The sequence below is a fragment of the Geotrypetes seraphini genome, chromosome 6 (genome assembly GCF_902459505.1).
Source record: "Geotrypetes seraphini chromosome 6, aGeoSer1.1, whole genome shotgun sequence".
Taxonomy (NCBI): domain Eukaryota; kingdom Metazoa; phylum Chordata; class Amphibia; order Gymnophiona; family Dermophiidae; genus Geotrypetes; species Geotrypetes seraphini.
Window position 1 is genome coordinate 111,382,511 of NC_047089.1, and position 18,502 is coordinate 111,401,012.

General features: G+C 42.3%; 1 protein-coding gene across 1 annotated transcript in view; it reads left to right on the plus strand.

Moving 5' to 3' along the window:
* HERC2 (HECT and RLD domain containing E3 ubiquitin protein ligase 2) overlaps positions 1-18,502 on the plus strand; it is a 3,346,202-nt gene that overhangs the window by 107,965 nt on the left and 3,219,735 nt on the right. The gene's annotated exons all lie outside the window — the stretch shown is intronic.

Sequence of the window (18,502 nt, forward strand, 5' to 3'; positions counted from 1 at the left end):
CACGATGGACCACTGGTCTGACCCAGCAGCGGCAATTCTTATGTTCTTATGATCAGCCTGCCATGTTTCTTCTGGGCTGTCTCACCTTCTGAGTTTCTCAGTGACTTGAGTGCAGGCTGTGGATACCCTGTGTAAAAACCTTTGGGGTATTGGAGCTCGGCTTTAAATGTACTCACTCCTGTTGTTCTTCGAGGTCTCTAGGGGTGGAGGTTGGTATCAGTCTGGCTGGCATCCTGAAGATTCCTTGGTTTGGAGATTCACAGAAAGTATCTGAGGCAGAAAGTCCTTTCCACCTTCTCAGCTACATTGAAAAAGCCTCAAGCAGGCACCAGCACAGACTTGTGAGTACAACCCCATTGATTCCTGTGAAAAAATCAGGGTGGTAAAAATAAACTCCTAGTTTTGAGGGTTTCTGTGGTTAGGGTTCAGGTCTCCCACCTCCAAAACCCCTTTTTCTGTGTGTTTGAACTTTTCAAAAAGTCTCCATGAGCTGTTATTGGTGCGATTTTCCTGGCAATGGCCATCTTGGATTTCAATTGATCTGCCTCAAACCCCCTCAATTTTGCTACCAGTCAACTGGGATGTGCTCCTTAGTGGGTGAGGATGTGAATTCATGTAAAACTTGTGCTGAGTTGTCGGCAGAAGAGCATCTGTATACCGCGTGATGAAATGCACATGAGGGAGGGGCGGGCGTCTTGTGTTTAGCCTCATTCTTGTTTTCCAGGACTCTCTTCTCACGAAGATGTGAAGAGGAGATGCATTACTTCTGGGGACTATGTGGGAACCCAGCCAGGCTTCATATACTTCCCCTGCACCAGTCTTCTCTCTGGAATTTGTGAATCTCATGTGGAGAGCCTTTCTGATATGCCCAGTACAGGTGGCGCAGTCTACGGGCACTCATCCATCAACCTAGAGAATGTCTTCCCCACCAGTGTCTGCTTCTTGGGTAAGCAAGCCGGGTCTTGACTTCAGTGACCTTTTGGATCGTGATGGGATCGATGAGTGTCAGATTTCATCAAGGCTGTGGAGTCGGAGTCGAGGAGTCGGAGGAAATTTCGGGTACCTGGAGTCGGAGTCGGAGTCAGAAGTACAAAAAACTGAGGAGTCTGAGTCTGAGTCAGAACATTTGTCTACCGACTTCATTTTTGAACTTGGAATACCAATCACGAGCGATTCTTTCAGCTATAGCACCCACTATATACACAGCACAAATGTTGCGAGCAGCTTCTGCGGCCTTAGAACCTTGATTAATAGCAAAAAGAAGGTGGTGTCGGAAATGCTCATTTCTCTCAACTTGACATTCCATTTTAACAATCTGAAAATTAACCAGTGCTGTGGAGTCGGAGGAAATTTCGGGTACCTGGAGTCGGAGTCGGAGTCTGAAGTACAAAAAACTGAGGAGCCGGAGTCGGAACATTTATCTACCAACTCCACAGCCCTGGATTTCATGCCGCTTTTGTTCCAGGATTCTGACTCAATCCGGGATGTCTGGTTCCCTATTTGAATTTGTTAGTTGAGAGGCCTCTCTGGCTCTTGACCAGGATCCTTGTATCTGCTGCTATTTCAAGTTGGTGTCTGTCTACCATTTTATTTCTGGTGCGATTTTAGAATTCAACATGGAAGCTCTCCATGTCCCATTGCACGGTCATGAGTGGTTTTAAAGACCAGATCTCTATGGCACATCTGGACATTACTGCCCTGGTCACAGAGTAGTGGGAGAGTCCCACATGTATCAAACGAACTTTGGTAAAGTTTTAGTTTCGCCTGTGGAATATTCGTGGAGATATAGCCATTTGTTTGACCCCATACTGCAATGACATACAGTACGACAGTGACATTCTGACAACTTTGTGACACAATATCTCACGAGCTATGTTTCCAAAAAAACTGAAACTTAGCTACCCTGCACAACTTTTGGAGCTCTATTCAGTGCTACCAATAATAATTTTTGTCGAGCACTGAGTGAATGGCTGAATTACAGTAAACTTGGCTGAATAAATTAGTGCTCCAAAAAAAGTCAAAGTTTGACATTACTTAGCTCCCACAATAATTGAGTAATAAATGCGAAATTTGGCGCATAATGTCTCAGTACAACGTTGTTTTCAAAAGTACAATTTCAACCTCCAAGCTCTTTCCATTAGTTTACAAATTAAGTGTAAAGTTGCTAATTTGTGTAAAAAGGCCAAAAAGAGGGTATTTTCAGCCTGCTTTTACAGAAAAATACCTTTCAGAAACTCTTTCAAATCAGTCTCATTAGAAAGAGCATATTTCAAACCCCCTAGAAAAGTGGGCTTCATTTTTCAACGCAGGTTAACAATGCCCGAAAAAGGGGGACAAAGTTGGGAGATGTCACCATGGCAACGGCCTACGTTTCAACTTACAATTATGTCACTTTTCACACTGTTTTTCCCTGTTTATTTTTACTCAAGCTTTGGGTACAATTATAGTGTTCTTAATTAATGATTATTCCTAACTAGAAATTGAGGTGATAATTTTGTTGCATGCAGATCACAAATTACAACTTGTTTTCTTTTTCAGATCCACATTATTATTAATTCAGTTTAAAATGGATACCAACGAATCGATGCCAACAAAGTGGACTTCACTTCGGCTTGGGAACCATATAAGATACCCAATTTAGGCTTGGGAACCTAGGATAAGACACCCTAATCATTGGCTTTGGAACCAGAAAGATACCAACAAAAGGCTTTGGAACCTTGACAAAGAAACTAAATGCGAGGCTTGGGAAGTGGCCCACCCGTGGCTGGTATTGCACAGCTATCGGGCGTAACCCCTAAGGCGATGGGGTTGCCAGTTCAAACTCTTGAACTGGTAGTGACAATGTCACCATGGACCAACGCAATAGAGTAGTAGTAATACTACGTCAATACAAAACTGTAACTTTAAAAATGACAGAACTATGTTGAAAAATAGAGGTTGTTGCCGTGGCAACGTCTCCCAACTTTGTCCCCCTTTTTCAGCCATTGTTAACCTGCGTTGAAAAATGAAGTCCACTTTTCTAGGGGGTTTGAAATATGCTCTTTCTAATGAGACTGATTTGAAAGAGTTTCTAAAAGGTATTTTTCTGTAAAAGCAGGCTGAAAATACCCTCTTTTTGGCCTTTTTACACAAATTAGCAACTTTACACTTAATTTGTAAACTAATGGAAAGAGCTTGGAGGTTGAAATTGTACTTTTGAAAACAACGTTGTACTGAGACATGCGCCAAATTTCGCATTTATTACTCAATTATTGTGGGAGCTAAGTAATGTCAAACTTTGACTTTTTTTGAAGCACTAATTTTTTCGGCCAAGTTTACTGTAATTCAGGCATTCAATCAGTGCTCGGCAAAAATTGTTATTGGTAGCAATGAACAGAGCTCAAAAAGTTGTGCAGGGTAGCTAAGTTTCAGTTTTTTTGGAAACACAGCTCGGGAGATATTGTGTCTCAAAGTTGTCAGAATGTCATTGTCGTACTGTATTTCATTGTGGTATGGGGTCAAACAAATGGCTATATCTCCACAAATATTCCACAGGCGAAACTAAAACTTTACCAAAGTTCGTTTGAGACATGGTGGACTCTGCATATGAAGTTTCATCAAAATCCGTGATGGTCATGCAGGGCACTTTCCAAGAATCTGATCACTTGACATGGAATGACCCGTGGGCACCTCTGCTGTAGAGCCATTTCTTGTATGACTGGATGAGCTATATTTATCTTTTTTTGTTGTTGTTTAAATTCATGCAGAAATAAATGGCTAGATTGAACCTAATGACTTCATTAGTGTCTTTCCCTTTTTTAAACCTCTATACCAGGGGTGCCCACACTTTTTGGGCTTGCGAGCTACTTTTAAAATGACCAAGTCAAAATGATCTACCAACAATAAAATTTAAAAAAAAAAAACACAACGCACACTGTACGCATACAATTGTTAATTATCATTCCTATTCTGGGGTTTTTTCAAAGAGGTCAAAGGAGATGACTCTATGCACTGTCACCTCAGTAACAACCATACAAAAATAGACAAATACCCACCCCCTCCCTTTTTACTAAACCACGATAGCAGTTTTTAGCGCAGGGAGCTGCGCTGAATGCCCAGCGCTGCTCTCGACGCTCATAGGCTCCCTGCCCTAAAAACCTCTATTGCGGTTTAGTAAAAGGGGACCATATTGTAAAATATAGAGAGCAGATATAAATTCAGACACATTTTGATCACTAAATTTAAAATAAAATCATTTTTTCTACCTTGTCTGGTGATTTCATGAGTCTCTGGTTGCACTTTCTTCTTCTGACTGTGCATCCAATCTTTCTTCCCTTCTTTTAGCCTGTATGCTTCCTCTCTTCCTGACCTCATTCCCCACCCCAATGTTTTCTTCTTCTCTCCTTGCCCTCTCTTTCTTTCTCTCTTCATGCCCCCATTCTTTTTTTCTGTTTCTCTTCTTTCCTTCTGTCTCCCTGCCTGCCCTCTTTCTCCCTCCCTGCCCACCCACAAGCCACTGCTTCTGCCGCTGCCATCGGATAACAGGCCCCCAAAGCCGCCCGCTGCCGGCCAAGCTCTCCTTGCTTCGGGCCCACCAGCATTCCTCTCCCCGACATCAATTTTGCCGTCGGAGAGGAAGTTCCGCTGGCCAGAACTTCCTCTCCGACGGCACAATTGAGGTCGGGAAGAGGAAGGCTGATCGGCCCAAGATCGACATTTTGGGAAAAATGCTGCCGGGTCCTGCCTTTGAGGAAACAGAAAGTAGGCAGGACTTGGCAGCAAGAAGAGCAAATCGCAAGCTTCACTGACCTGTCTCCCGCTTTAGCCCGCGAACAGGGCTCTAACATGTGCGTGCCGGCTTCCCTTCTTACCCCCTCCCCCTCCCCGGACATAACTTCCGGTTTCAGAGGGAAGCCGGTACAAGCACATGTTAGCCCCCGGAGCATAAGTTCTCCAAGCCTTTTTTTTTTTTTAAATGTTGAGCAGCGGAGGCAGCAGCAGAATTCAGGAGCGGGCCAGTCAGGAGGGGAAAAAAGAGAAGGGAAGAAGGGAACCCGTTCTGCGATCGACTGGGGTCGCCTGAGCGAGCGACCTGTCGATCGCGATCGACGCGTTGGGCACCCCTGCTCTATACCATTTGAAAGAAGGCAAATATCTAATTATTCCCTTCTAGAATTGGATACTTCTCAAATTTAGCAAAAATATTCTGGCACAAGTGTCAAACCTTAAAAAAGGAAGTCATATTGAGCATTGGAAAATAATAATAAACTAATAAAAAATAGTACACATTTAGGGCTCCTTTTACTAAGTTGTGATAGTGGTTTTAGCGTGCGCTTAGCGCGCGCAGAATTACCATATGCATTAGACGCTAATACCAGCATTGAGCTGGCTTTAGTTTTCCCCCTTAGCGCAGGGGTTTGCGTGCGCTAAAAATGCTGGCGCACCTTAGTAAAAGAGGGGGTTCATTTTCCCCATCCCACCCGGCTACTTTTTCATGCCACCCGGCTGAAAAAATTTCTGGGGAGAACACTGCAGAGTTCCACCAGAAAGAATAGTTGAGTCTAGAGCCCGATTTCCAATGTTGCAACACTTGCTGTAGTACAATAGATAGTAGCATATCTATTAATTTTGGTTTACAGTTTAAGTTGTCAAAACAAGTATGTAGAGAACGCAAGATTATTAGGTCATATGATATATCTGCAGTACAATTCGTTATCTCCTTAATGGTGGACCATATAGCTTCCAAAAGGGATGATTAGTTTCACATTCAAAGAGCATGCGAGATAAATTACTCACAGATTTGAGGCAATGCCAACATTTATCATTTTCTCTAAGTGCTGCTTTTTTCATATGAGAGGGAGTCCAGGTGACTGTCCACATAAGAAAATGGATTGTGATAAACTAGCTGACAAGAGAGGTTTATTTGTCTTAGACCAAAATATATTCCATTGAGAATGCGTTAGAGACATTAAGGTTTTTTGCCCATATATCTTCTACTCCCACAAAATAAGAATCTCGTAGGAGCTGATAGTAAAATGATATAGCTTTACCTTTCTTTTTAACTTTCATGCACCAACTGATCATACAAGCAGTTAATGATAATTGCATCTTTGATAATATAATATATTTGTCAACACTGACCATTGCTGATATTTGCAATTCAATGATGGGAAGCATTCTACAAATTTAGAAAAGAGCATGAGATCATCTCCATCATATAACTGATTAACACACCAAACCCCACTCTTTTGCCAAATTTTCCAGGGTAAAGGTTTTTTAGCATGTTTAATAGCCGAATTGTTCCAAATTGACATATTACGATGCATATAAATTGATTGTGTAGCGATTTTGTCAAGTGTACTTAGAGCAATTTGGGTAGCTTTCAAAATAGGGAAATGTTTGAAAGTGGATGGGAGACATAGTAGGAAGAGCTTGGATAGGTAAAAGAGTACAGATGTGCTGTTCTAATTCTAACCAAGATGGAAGTTGAGATGGAGTACATGGATCGGTTTGAAACCATTGTGCACCATATTTTAACAGAGGCCAAGTGGTATCTATAAAAAACTGGCAGATTAATACCTCCATTTATTTTTGCAGCTTTCAATTTTTTCAGAGAAATTTTTGGTTTATTTTGCCAAATGAAGGATTGTATTTTCTGGTGTATCCAACTGTATAGGATGATAACATGGCGAGTTGGTAATTTATTTGAGGTGCCAAAGTCATTTTAATTGAAGAGATCCTTCCCCACCAAGTGAGGTATAGTGGAGACCATTTGGCAAATTGGGATGCAACAAGAGATTTGAGTTTAGTAATATTGAAGTCTATACTGTGATGGTAATCTTTGTGTATATAAATATCGAGGTATTTTATTTCTTTAGTGGTCCAGGTAAATCCAAAATGACTAATATCATATTCTATTTCTAATCAAATCTAGTATTTGTGTGTCACGCATACCTAAACAGGCTCTAGGCGACTTAAGGAAAAGAATTGGAAAGGGTTAGGATAGAGGAGCGGAGGGGGACGGGAAACATAAAGCTTAGGTGAATTAAATAAAGTCAGGTGCTTAAGGTGATCTTAGAAGAGTTAACTGTCAAAAAGTGAAGTTTTCAGTTTCTTTCAGAATAGGATATGGTTGGTTTCCGTTCTTATTGTCTCTGTGAGATTGTTCCAAATTTTGACTCCGAGGAAGGTGAACATGGATTGGAAGATTCTTCTGTATTTGAGATTTTTGTCAAGGGGAGGATGAGCTGGATCCTGTTGTGAATTCTGCGTAAGCTGGACCATGCTCATTTAAAAGTTTGATGAGTAGGACTGCTGAGTTGCCATAGATGATGCTGGTTATTTTAAATTTTGCTGGCTATTCTGAATTTTATACGGGCTGTGATGGGTAGCCATTGGAGTTGTTTGAGGTGAGTTGAGATAGAGTCATATTTTTTCAGACCGAAGATGAGTCTTACTGCACTGTTTTGAATAAGTTGCATTTTGTGGGTGAGGGTGGTATTGATTCCCAGGTAGGCAGAGTTGCAGTAATCCAGTTGGGAAAGAATCATCATCTGGACAATAATGGCAAAGTGATGCTGGTGGAAGTATGGCCTGATGAGTCTTAGTTGTTTCATGATGAAGAGGGCTTTCTTTCGAAGATGAGATATTTGGGGGTTCCATGGATAATGTGAAGTCTAGTATACAGCCTAGAATTTTTGAGGTAAGTATGCTGCCTGACTGGAGCGTGATGTTTGTTGGCACTGTTTGTTGGGCATTGTGGAAATAGAGGACCTTGGTTTTTGCGGCATTTAGTTTTAGTTTTTGAGCGGTTGCCCATACTTGGATTTTTCTACATTAGAGCGTTAGCTTGATTTTCTGCCTCTGGTACGAGAAGTAAGATGTCATCCGCGTACGACATTATGCTCTCATCTTCAAGTTGGATGTCTCCGAGTGAGCTCATGAACAGATTGAAAAGAATAGGTGAGAGCAGTAATCCCTACAGAACTCCACAGAAGGCCCTCCAGGTGTTGGAGTAAACGCCGTCTTCTTTGACAGTGTATTCTCTGTTCATGAGGAAGTCTGTGAACCAGCGCAGTACCATATCTGTTGCACCTATCTCAGAGAGTTTTGTGAGGAATAGTTGATGATCGACTGAGTCAAATGTTGTGGATATGTTGAATTGAAGGAGAATGGCCTGACAGCCTGTACTTAACAGTTGTTTGATTTTGGTCAGTAAAGTCAGGATGAGGAGTTCCGTGCTGTTGTCTGAAATCGAATTGTGTCTGATGAAGGCATGAATGTTGCTCTATGTATGCTGTTAGTTGTTTGCTTATGTAGATTTCGAGAAGTTTGGTGAGAATGGGGATACCAGCGATGGGCCTGTAATTTGAGGGAGTGGTGAGATCTGTGTTAGATGATTTAGGGATTGGGTTAAAGCTATTTTTCCCATTTATTCTGGGAGGCAACCTTGGTTTAGGGATTTGTTCAGGAGGGAGTTGATCCATATGATAATTTCCTTGGGCGCTGATGTGAGAAGGTAGGGGGGGGCAGTTATCTAAGGGGCTACATCGGATGGCTAGTTTGTCTAATAATTTTTGTGTGTCGGAGATAGAGAGAGTAGTGAAGGTGGACCAGATGAGATCGGCCTTGCTGATTTCTGAAGATCGTTCAGGAGTCAGTCTGAGATGTGTTTTTGCGGGAGGCTTGCTGGCTACTTCTGTATGCACAGTTTTGATCTTGTTTAGGAAGTAATCTGCTAGCTTTTCGGCTGTGGGTGTGTTGAGATGTTCTGTAGTGGTTTGTTTTTTTGGGGGGGGGCTAACTGTTTTACCAGAAGGAATATTTTTTTGTTGTTGGTGGCATCCGTTCCTATTTCTTTGGCGTAGTAGTATTTCCTGGCTTCTGATATGTTGAACTTATATTTATTAACTGCTGCTCTCCATAGTGCTCTGTGGTTCAGCATTTTGTTCTTTCACCATCTCCTTTCTAGTCGCCTGCATAGTTGTTTTTCTGCTCTTAGAGATTCTGTGTACTAGGGGGAGGTCCGGCGCAAAATCTATATATACCGCGTATCAACAAGGGATCCAAGAGGAAAAAGAACAAAGAACCGGCGTGGCTCACTGTAGAGGAGAAGGAAGTGATCAGAGACAAGAAAACTTCATTTAAGAAATGGAAAAGGTCAAAAACGGATTTAAACTGGAACAAGCACAAACAACATCAACGCAGGTGCCATAAGGCGGTAAAAGGGGCCAAAAGAGACTACGAGGAAAAAATAGCCAAGGAGGCGAAGAACTTCAAGCAGTTCTTTCGATATATTAAGGTGAAACGACCCGCAAAGGACCATGGATGACTATGGAATAAAGGAGGACAAAGCAATCGCTGACAAACTGAACACATTTTTTTGCATCCATATTTACCAAAGAAGATGTACACAGCATACCGGAACCCATCAGGCTATATGCTAGAAACAAAGACGGAAAGCTGACAGGATTGACGGTCAGTCTAGAGGAGGTATGTAGGCAGATTGATAGACTTAAGAGTGATAAATCCCCAGGACCGGATGGCATCCATCCGAGGGTCATCAAGGAACTGAAAGGGACCATAGCTGAACTGCTTCAACTAATAGCCAATCTGTTGATCAAATCGGAAAAGATGTACTGGAAGGTAGCGAATGTTACACCGATCTTCAAGAAAGGTTCAAGGGGAGATCCGGGGAACTACAGACCGGTGAGTCTGACCTCAGTACCGGGAAAGATGGTAGAGTGACTAATAAAGAACAGCATCATTGATCACCTTGACGGACACAGGCTGATGAGGACCAGTCAGCACGGTTTTAGCAAAGGCAGATCGTGTTTGACGAACTTGCTGCACTTCTTTGAGTAAGTAAACAGACAGATAGACATGGGCGATCCAGTCGACATTGAATATCTGGATTTTCAGGCGACGTTCAACAAGGTTCCGCATGAACGACTACTTCGGAAAATTGCAAGCCATGGAATTGAGGGTGAAATACTCACGTGGATTAAAAACTGGCTGGAGCATAGGAAACAGAGAGTGGGGGTAAATGGACAATTCTCGGACTGGAAGAGCGTCCCCAGTGGGGTGCCGCAGGGCTCAGTGCTTGGACCCGTGCTCTTTAACATCTTTATAAATGATCTGGACATAGGTACAATGAGCGAGGTGATTAAATTTGCGGATGATATGAAGTTATTCAGAATAGTAAAGACGCAGGGTGATTGCGAATATCTGCAACATGACATAATCAAGCTCGAGGAATGGGCATCGACATGGCAGATGAGGTTCAACGTGGATAAGTGTAAAGTGATGCATGTCGGTAACAAAAATCTCATGCATGAATACAGGATGTCCGGGGCAGTTCTTGGAGAGACCTCCCAGGAAAGGGACTTGGGAGTTCTGATCAACAAGTCGATGAAGCTGTCCACACAATGTGCGGCGGCAGCAAAAAGGGCAAACAGAATGCTAGGAATGATAAAGAAGGGAATCACAAACAGATCAGAGAAGGTTGTCATGCCGCTGTACCGGGCCATGGTACGCCCTCACCTGGAGTACTGTGTCCAGCACTGGTCGCCGTACATGAAGAAGGCACGGTACTACTCGAAAAGGTCCAGAGAAGAGCGACTAAGATGGTTAAGGGGCTGGAGGAGCTGCTGTACAGCGAAAGATTAGAGAAACTGGTCCTCTTCTCCCTCGAACAGAGGAGATTGAGAGGGGACATGATCGAAACATTCAAGGTACTGAAGGGGATAAACTTAGTAGATAAGGACAGGTTGTTCACCCTCTCCAAGGTAGGGAGAACAAGAGGGCACTCTCTAAAGTTGAAAGGGGATAGATTCCGTACAAACGTAAGGAAGTTCTTCTTCACTCAGAGAGTGGTAGAAAGCTGGAACGCTCTTCCAGAAGCTGTTATAGGGGAAAACACCCTCCAAGGATTCAAGACAAAGTTAGACAAGTTTCTGCTGAACAAGAACGTGCGCTGGTAGGGCTAGTCTCAGTTAGGGTGCGTGAGCGGACTGCTGGGCATGATGGACCACTGGTCTAACTCAGCAGTGGCAATTCTTATGTTCTTATGTATCATTTGGTGGGGGTGTAGAGGGGAGAGAACATCTAAGGTATTGATTATGGACTTGTTCCAATTTGCTAGCATTGTTGTAGTGCGGTTTGAGGGGGAGATAAGAGATGTCATTACTTGTTTCCAGAAGAGGTCTGGATTGGTATTTTTTGTATTATATATACTACTTTTGCTGTTTTGGTTGCATGGTTTTTTATTGTGAGGTTTAGGCTGAATTTGAGAAGGTAGTGTTCAGACCAGGGGATAGGGGACCATTTGATATTTGTGGTGAGGTCAACGGGGGTAGTAGCGAGTAGGTCAAGGGTGTGTCCTTTTTCATGAGTTGGGCCTGAGAGTAAGATGATGATTTCACAGTCTTCAAGTAGGGTCCTGAGTTTAGAGACATCATTATTGTTGGTCAATTCGAGAGGTAGTTTGGAATCTCCAACGATGAGCAGGTTGGTGTGTTGGCATGCCAGATTTGTTATTATTTCTAACAGTTGGGAGATGGTGTAGATCAGAAGTATTCCTATGTTGTTTAGTGTAGAGTAGGGTTTGACCTCTAGTTTGAAGGTTATGTATTCCAGGTCTGGGTGGATGGCTGAGTCCAGTTCTGTGATGGTATATGAGTTTCAGTATATTATTGCTAGTCCTCCTCCTCGCTTGTGTTTTCTAGGAATCAGGTGAGGTAATTCTGGGCTATTTTGTTCTTTTAGCCATGTGCAGTGCCAGGGTGCAGAGCCTGACAGAGGAGGGAGGGGGCACTGGGTGCAGATCCTGGCAGGGCACTTGACTTGAATATTAAGCCGTTCGACTTCAAGTCAACCATTTTCCCTGTTTTTTTGGGAGAGAGAAATGGGGGTCTCGACTTATATTTGGATCGACTTATATTCGAGTATATACAGTACCTTTCTAAGATCTTACTTTTGTTCTTCCAAAAAATTTTGACTACTGTTCTGTTTCAACGCTTCTTACCAGAATATATAAAAAAAATTATCATTAAAAATTGTTAACCGAGTCAAGCCCTGAGTTTCGGTATACAAATCAAAGATTTAGATTAGATTTGATTCATTAATATGGTTCAGTCACTGAAACCAGGATACAGTCCACCCAGCAGAGCAGATGTTGCAGGGAGACTGCTGGATAAAGCGTATGATGGAGAAATGGAGCACTGTGCAACAGGTAGAGAGTAAAATTGTTAAACTAAGTCTTGATGAGTGGAGCAGTATCCACAATGACCCTGTTTTATATGCTTCTATAACAGAAGGGAATGAATTTCTTGCAGAAACAATTGATATCTCAGGAAATTAACACACTGCAGCATATTACAGGATGCAGCAACAAAAGCTATAATAAAATGTGAAAAAAATTCCAATGTCTAGTACGCATTTTAGTCACAGCCAATGCTGAAAATGTATCCAAGATGGGAAGAAATTTAGAAAAGCGCATGAAAGACGCCACCTGCACCCTGAGGGAAGCCAGTAATGTAATTTATTTGTAATGTAATTTATTTCTTATATACCGCTACATCCGTTAGGTTCTAAGCGGTTTACAGAAAATATACATTAAGATTAGAAATAAGAAAGGTACTTGAAAAATTCCCTTACTGTCCCGAAGGCTCACAATCTAACTAAAGTACCTGGAGGGTAATAGAGAAGTGAAAAGTAGAGTTAGAGGAAAAATAAAAATAAAATAAACATTTTAACAAGACAGCATTGATCTAAATATTTTGGAAGGTAGAAGAGAGTAGAGAAAGGAATAGAAGCAGAAGGGGGAGCCGTTGAACAGTAGAATTCTGGAGAAATTTAAATGATAGAAATAGAACAAAACAAAGACAAAAGGCAAAACAATAGATAAGATTAAAGATAAATCATAAGCTGGAAAGAAAAATAAAATAAAACTTTGTCTTCAATCCACGGTTTCAGCGTCAGTGATGAAGTGGAGCAAGTAAGTTTAGGAGGCCTTTTTCTAGCCCAGTCTAAATGAAAGCCAGGATGATTGGAATGGGAGCTTTAAGTGGCTCCACCCGCCAAGGGAGTCCAGCATAGTCTGGTGTGGCAGGCCCACATATCAAAGGAAGCAGCAGCAGCCTTGATCCCCAGAACAAGAGCTTCAAATTGTTTCTTAACAATCATGTCCACCCTGTGGTCCTGAGCATCCTTCAGCATTACAGCACCTTTTCTCAGGAGAGCTGTACGCTTGGTGACCGAAGCGACTGCTGAATCCACCTTTGACTGGTCAAAGAGCTGCTGGAACTTAGGTGCCATAGGTGTAATAAAGCTTAGACATGGCCTTAAGACACAAACAAAAAGGGTCATTCCATGTCAAGTGATCAGATTCTTGGAAAGTGCCCTGCATGACCATCACGGATTTTGATGAAACTTCATATGCAGAGTCCACCATGTCCTCAAACGAACTTTGGTAAAGTTTTAGTTTCGCCTGTGGAATATTTGTGGAGATATAGCCATTTGTTTGACCCCATACCACAATGAAATACAGTACGACGATGACATTCTGACAACTTTGAGACACAATATCTCACGAGCTATGTTTCCAAAAAAACTGAAACTTAGCTACCCTGCACAACTTTTTGGAGCTCTATTCAGTGCTACCAATAATAATTTTTGTCGAGCACTGAGTGAATGGCTGAATTACAGTTAACCTTGGCCGAAAAAATTAGTGCTCAAAAAAAAGTCAAAGTTTGACATTACTTAGCTCCCACAATAATTGAGTAATAAATGCGAAATTTGGCGCATAATGTCTCAGTACAACATTGTTTTCAAAAGTACAATTTCAACCTCCAAGCTCTTTCCATTAGTTTACAAATTAAGTATAAAGTTTGCTAATTGTGTAAAAAGGCAAAAAGAGGGTATTTTCAGCCTGCTTTTACAGAAAAATACCTTTTAGAAAACTCTTTCAAATCAGTCTCATTAGAAAGAGCATATTTCAAACCCCCTAGAAAAGTGGACTTCATTTTTTCAACGCAGGTTAACAATGGCTGAAAAAGGGGGACAAAGTTGGGAGACGTTGCCCACGGGCAACAACCTCTATTTTCAACATAGTTCTGTCATTTTTAAAGTTACAGTTTTGTATTGACGTAGTATTACTACTACTCTATTGCGTTGGTCCATGGTGACATTGTCACTACCAGTTCAAGAGTTTGAACTGGCAACCCCATCACCATAGGGGTCACGCCCGTATAGCTGTGCAATACCAGCCACGGGTGGGCCACTTCATCCAGGTTCCCAAGCCTCGCATTTGGTTTCATTTGTCAAGGTTCCAAAGCCTTTTGTTGGTATCTTTCTGGTTCCAAAGCCAATGATTAGGGTGTCTTATCCTAGGTTCCCAGCCTAAATTGGGTATCTTATATGGTTCCCAAGCCGAAGTGAAGTCCCACTTTGTTGGCATCGATTCGTTGGTATCCATTTTAACTGAAATTAATAATAATGTGGATCTGAAAAAGAAAACAAGTTGTAATTTGTGATCTGCATGCAACAAAATTATCACCTCAATTTCTAGTTAGGAATAATCATTAATTAAGAACACTATAATTGTACCCAAAGCTTGAGTAAAAATAAACAGGGAAAAAAACAGTGTGAAAAGTGACATAATTGTAAGTTGAAACGTAGGCCGTTGCCATGGTGACATCTCCCAACTTTGTCCCCCCTTTTTCGGGCATTGTTAACCTGCGTTGAAAAATGAAGCCCCACTTTTCTAGGGGGTTTGAAATATGCTCTTTCTAATGAGACTGATTTGAAAGAGTTTCTGAAAGGTATTTTTCTGTAAAAGCAGGCTGAAAATACCCTCTTTTTGGCCTTTTTACACAAATTAGCAACTTTACACTTAATTTGTAAACTAATGGAAAGAGCTTGGAGGTTGAAATTGTACTTTTGAAAACAACGTTGTACTGAGACATTATGCGCCAAATTTCGCATTTATTACTCAATTATTGTGGGAGCTAAATAATGTCAAACTTTGACTTTTTTTGGAGCACTAATTTTTTCGGCCAAGTTTACTGTAATTCAGCCATTCACTCAGTGCTCGACAAAAATTATTATTGGTAGCACTGAATAGAGGTCCAAAAGTTGTGCAGGGTAGCTAAGTTTCAGTTTTTTTGGAAACATAGCTCGTGAGATATTGTGACTCAAAGTTGTCAGAATGTCACTGTCGTACTGTATGTCATTGCAGTATGGGGTCAAACAAATGGCTATATCTCCACAAATATTCCACAGGCGAAACTAAAACTTTACCAAAGTTCGTTTGAGACATGGTGGACTCTGCATATGAAGTTTCATCAAAATCCGTGATGGTCATGCAGGGAGCCCTTAATCACTTGACATGGAATAACCCAAAACCTCTCCAGGGTCTCCCACTACTCTGTGACCAGGGCAGTAAAGTCCAGATGTGCCATAGAGATCTGGTCTTTAAAACCACTCATGACCGTGCAATGGGACATGGAGAGCTTCCATGTTGAATTCTAAAATCGCACCAGAAATAAAATGGTAGACAGACACCAACTTGAAATAGCAGCAGATACAAGGATCCTGGTCAAGAGCCAGAGAGGCCTCTCAACTAACAAATTCAAAGTAGTATAGCAAGTTCATGAGGCACGACCTTCCCTTGCAGAAGCCGTGCTGGCTCGCCTTCAATTGTCCATTGTTTTCTATGTGTTCACAGATTTTGTCCTTAACCAGTGCTTCCATCATCTTTCCCGGAACCGAGGTCAAGCTCACAGGCCTGTAGTTTCCCGGGTCACCCCTTGATCCCTTCTTAAAGATGGGCGTGACATTTGCTATTTTCCAGTCCTCTGGGATCTCCCCAGTTTTTAAGGAGAGGTTACATATTTGGCGAAGTGTTTCTGCTATTTCGTTTCTCAGTTCTTTTAGTACCCTTGGGTGGATACCGTCCGGGCCCGGTGATTTGTCGCTCTTTAGTCTGTCTATCTGTATGAGGACATCCTCTTTGCTTACCTCTAGTTGTACCAGCCTTTCATCGTGGTCTCTGCTTATAATCTCCTCGGGTTCTGGGATATTGGATGTGTCCTCTCTGGTGAAGATTGACGAGAAGAATTTGTTTAGCCTGTCAGCTATTTCTTTTTCCTCCTTTATCATTCCTTTCCTGTCTCCGTCGTACAGTGGTCCCACTTCCTCTCTGGCTGGTTGTTTCCCTTTCACATACCTGAAGAAGGGTTTGAAGTTTCTTGCTTCTCCCGCCAGTCTTTCCTCATATTCTCTCTTCGCTTTCCTGACCTCTCGATGGCATTCTTTCTGGTGTCTTTTGTGCTCTTTCTGGTTTTCCTTTGTTGGTTCCTTTTTCCATTTTCTGAAGGATGATTTCTTGTCGCTTATCGCCTTTTTAACTGCATTTGTTATCCACGCTGGGTTTCTAGCTCAATTTTTTTTACACCCTTTCCTAAACCTTGGGACATACAGGTCTTGTGCCTCGAGCACTGTGCCTTTAAGCAGCGTCCAGGCTTCCTCTATGGTCTTCATCTTCCCTTAGCTTTTGCTGAGCTTTTTCCCCACCATTTTCCTCATGTCCTCGTAGTTTCCTTTTTTGAAGTTTAGTGCTGTCGTTGTGGTTCTTTTCACCTTTGATGTTCCTATGTTCAATTTGTACTGGATCATGTTGTGGTCGCTGTTTCCTAGTGGTGCTAGTACCACCACTTCCTTTGCGGGTCCCTCAAGCCTGTTGAGGATTAGGTCCAGAGTGGCATCCCCTCGCGTTGGTTCCGTGACCAGCTGCTCTATGAAACAGTCCCTTGTCGGCTCTAGGAATTTAGTTTCTCTTGTGCAATTTGAGTGTCCAATGTTCCAGTCTATTCCCGGGTAGTTGAAATCCCCCATAACCACACCCTTCCACTTTTGCACACCTGTCTCAGTTCGGCCTCCAGGTCCAGGTCGTTTGCTTCTGGCTGTCCTGATGGGCGATAGTACAGTCCCAATTTGATATCAGCTCTTTCCCCTCCTGTTAGCTTAACCCATAGTGACTCCAGACTGTCCGCCCTTACTGTTGTTTCTGTTCTGGATGAAGGAATGGAGTCCTTTATATACAGTGCTATTCCTCCCCCCTTCTTGTGTGCCCTGTCCCTCCTGTAGAGTTTGTAGCCTGGCAGGGCCACATCCCATTTGTTGTCCTCGGACCACCAAGTCTCTGTGATTCCTATTATGTCTAGGTCCTTATTACTGGCTATAACTTCTAGCTCCCCCATTTTAGTCCTTAGGCTTCTAGCATTTGTGTATAGGCAATTTAAGTCCCGGTTTGTTACCTTTTCTTTTGGATCTCCTCGTGAATTTGTTACCGTTTCTTTTGGATCTCCTCGTGAATTGATGCTCCTGCCGATCTCCGCACGGGCTGCCAGTCCCCGAGCCTCATTCTGTTTACCCTCCTCCTGTGGTGTGTCTATCCCGTCCTCTGCCCGATTATATTGTGTGTATGTGAAAAATGAATGGAAGAAATGGCATTTACAATTAGTACTATTATTAGTATGGCGGCTGGGTCTGGGGTGGAGCCTGGGCAGTGCTTTTGGGCCCCCCAAGCAAAAAAGCATTCTACTGACTATGGATGTTGGACCTAGTATGGGAGGAGAGATGGTAGACCTGCTGGGAGGAAGAGGGACGAATGACCACATCCAAGATATTTTGGCATAATTTTGCATTTTCGATTTAAAAAATCCTTAATTCCAAGATGCAAACCGAGCTATTTTCTACACATAACTATTTAAGTTTTTGCATACAGGCCCCTTATATTAGCTTTTTCACTCCTTTATATTCATATGACACAAGTTCACCATTTTTTAAGTTTTCTCTTTCTCTTTTTTTTTTGTGCACTCAGTATCTTGAACGTCTCTGTTTACTGAGTAGACATACAAATTTTGGTTAGAAATGATTCACAATTACTATCCTAACAAGAGCTAAACAAACTTTAAATAACTTTACAGTAACTTCAAATCCTGGGGGGAAAAAATACCACAGTACTACTGTACCTGCACATTTTTTCCAGTGACAAATTGCTAAATATAAAATAATATCAAAACATATCCACAAATAAATTTTAGCCCTTTATCAACTAGTAATCAGTTATATCAATCATGGAGTTATATGTCACTCACACTCCTATAACGTACAAGGCCAGACCAGTCCACCTGACTTCTACTACCGGCAACCCCCCTCGCACAATGACGTCACGTACTCGAGCTCCCGGAGATTCCTTGTTCGCTACGACGTAGGTGTGGCCTGGCAGGATGTTGTCCATGGTGCTCACGGGGTGGCCCTCGCGCAGCACCGACCCCTGCAGCACGGGCACTTGCCTAGTCAACTCTGACAGGAAGGCATTAAAAGTGGGCACATGCTTGCCATTGATCACCAATTTCCTGCCAACGAAGAAAGGGTCTCCGTTATGGTAGAAGACCTGCATCGGGTAGCCATTGTATATCCTGTAATAACCTGTACATAATGATGATTCGGAGAACGG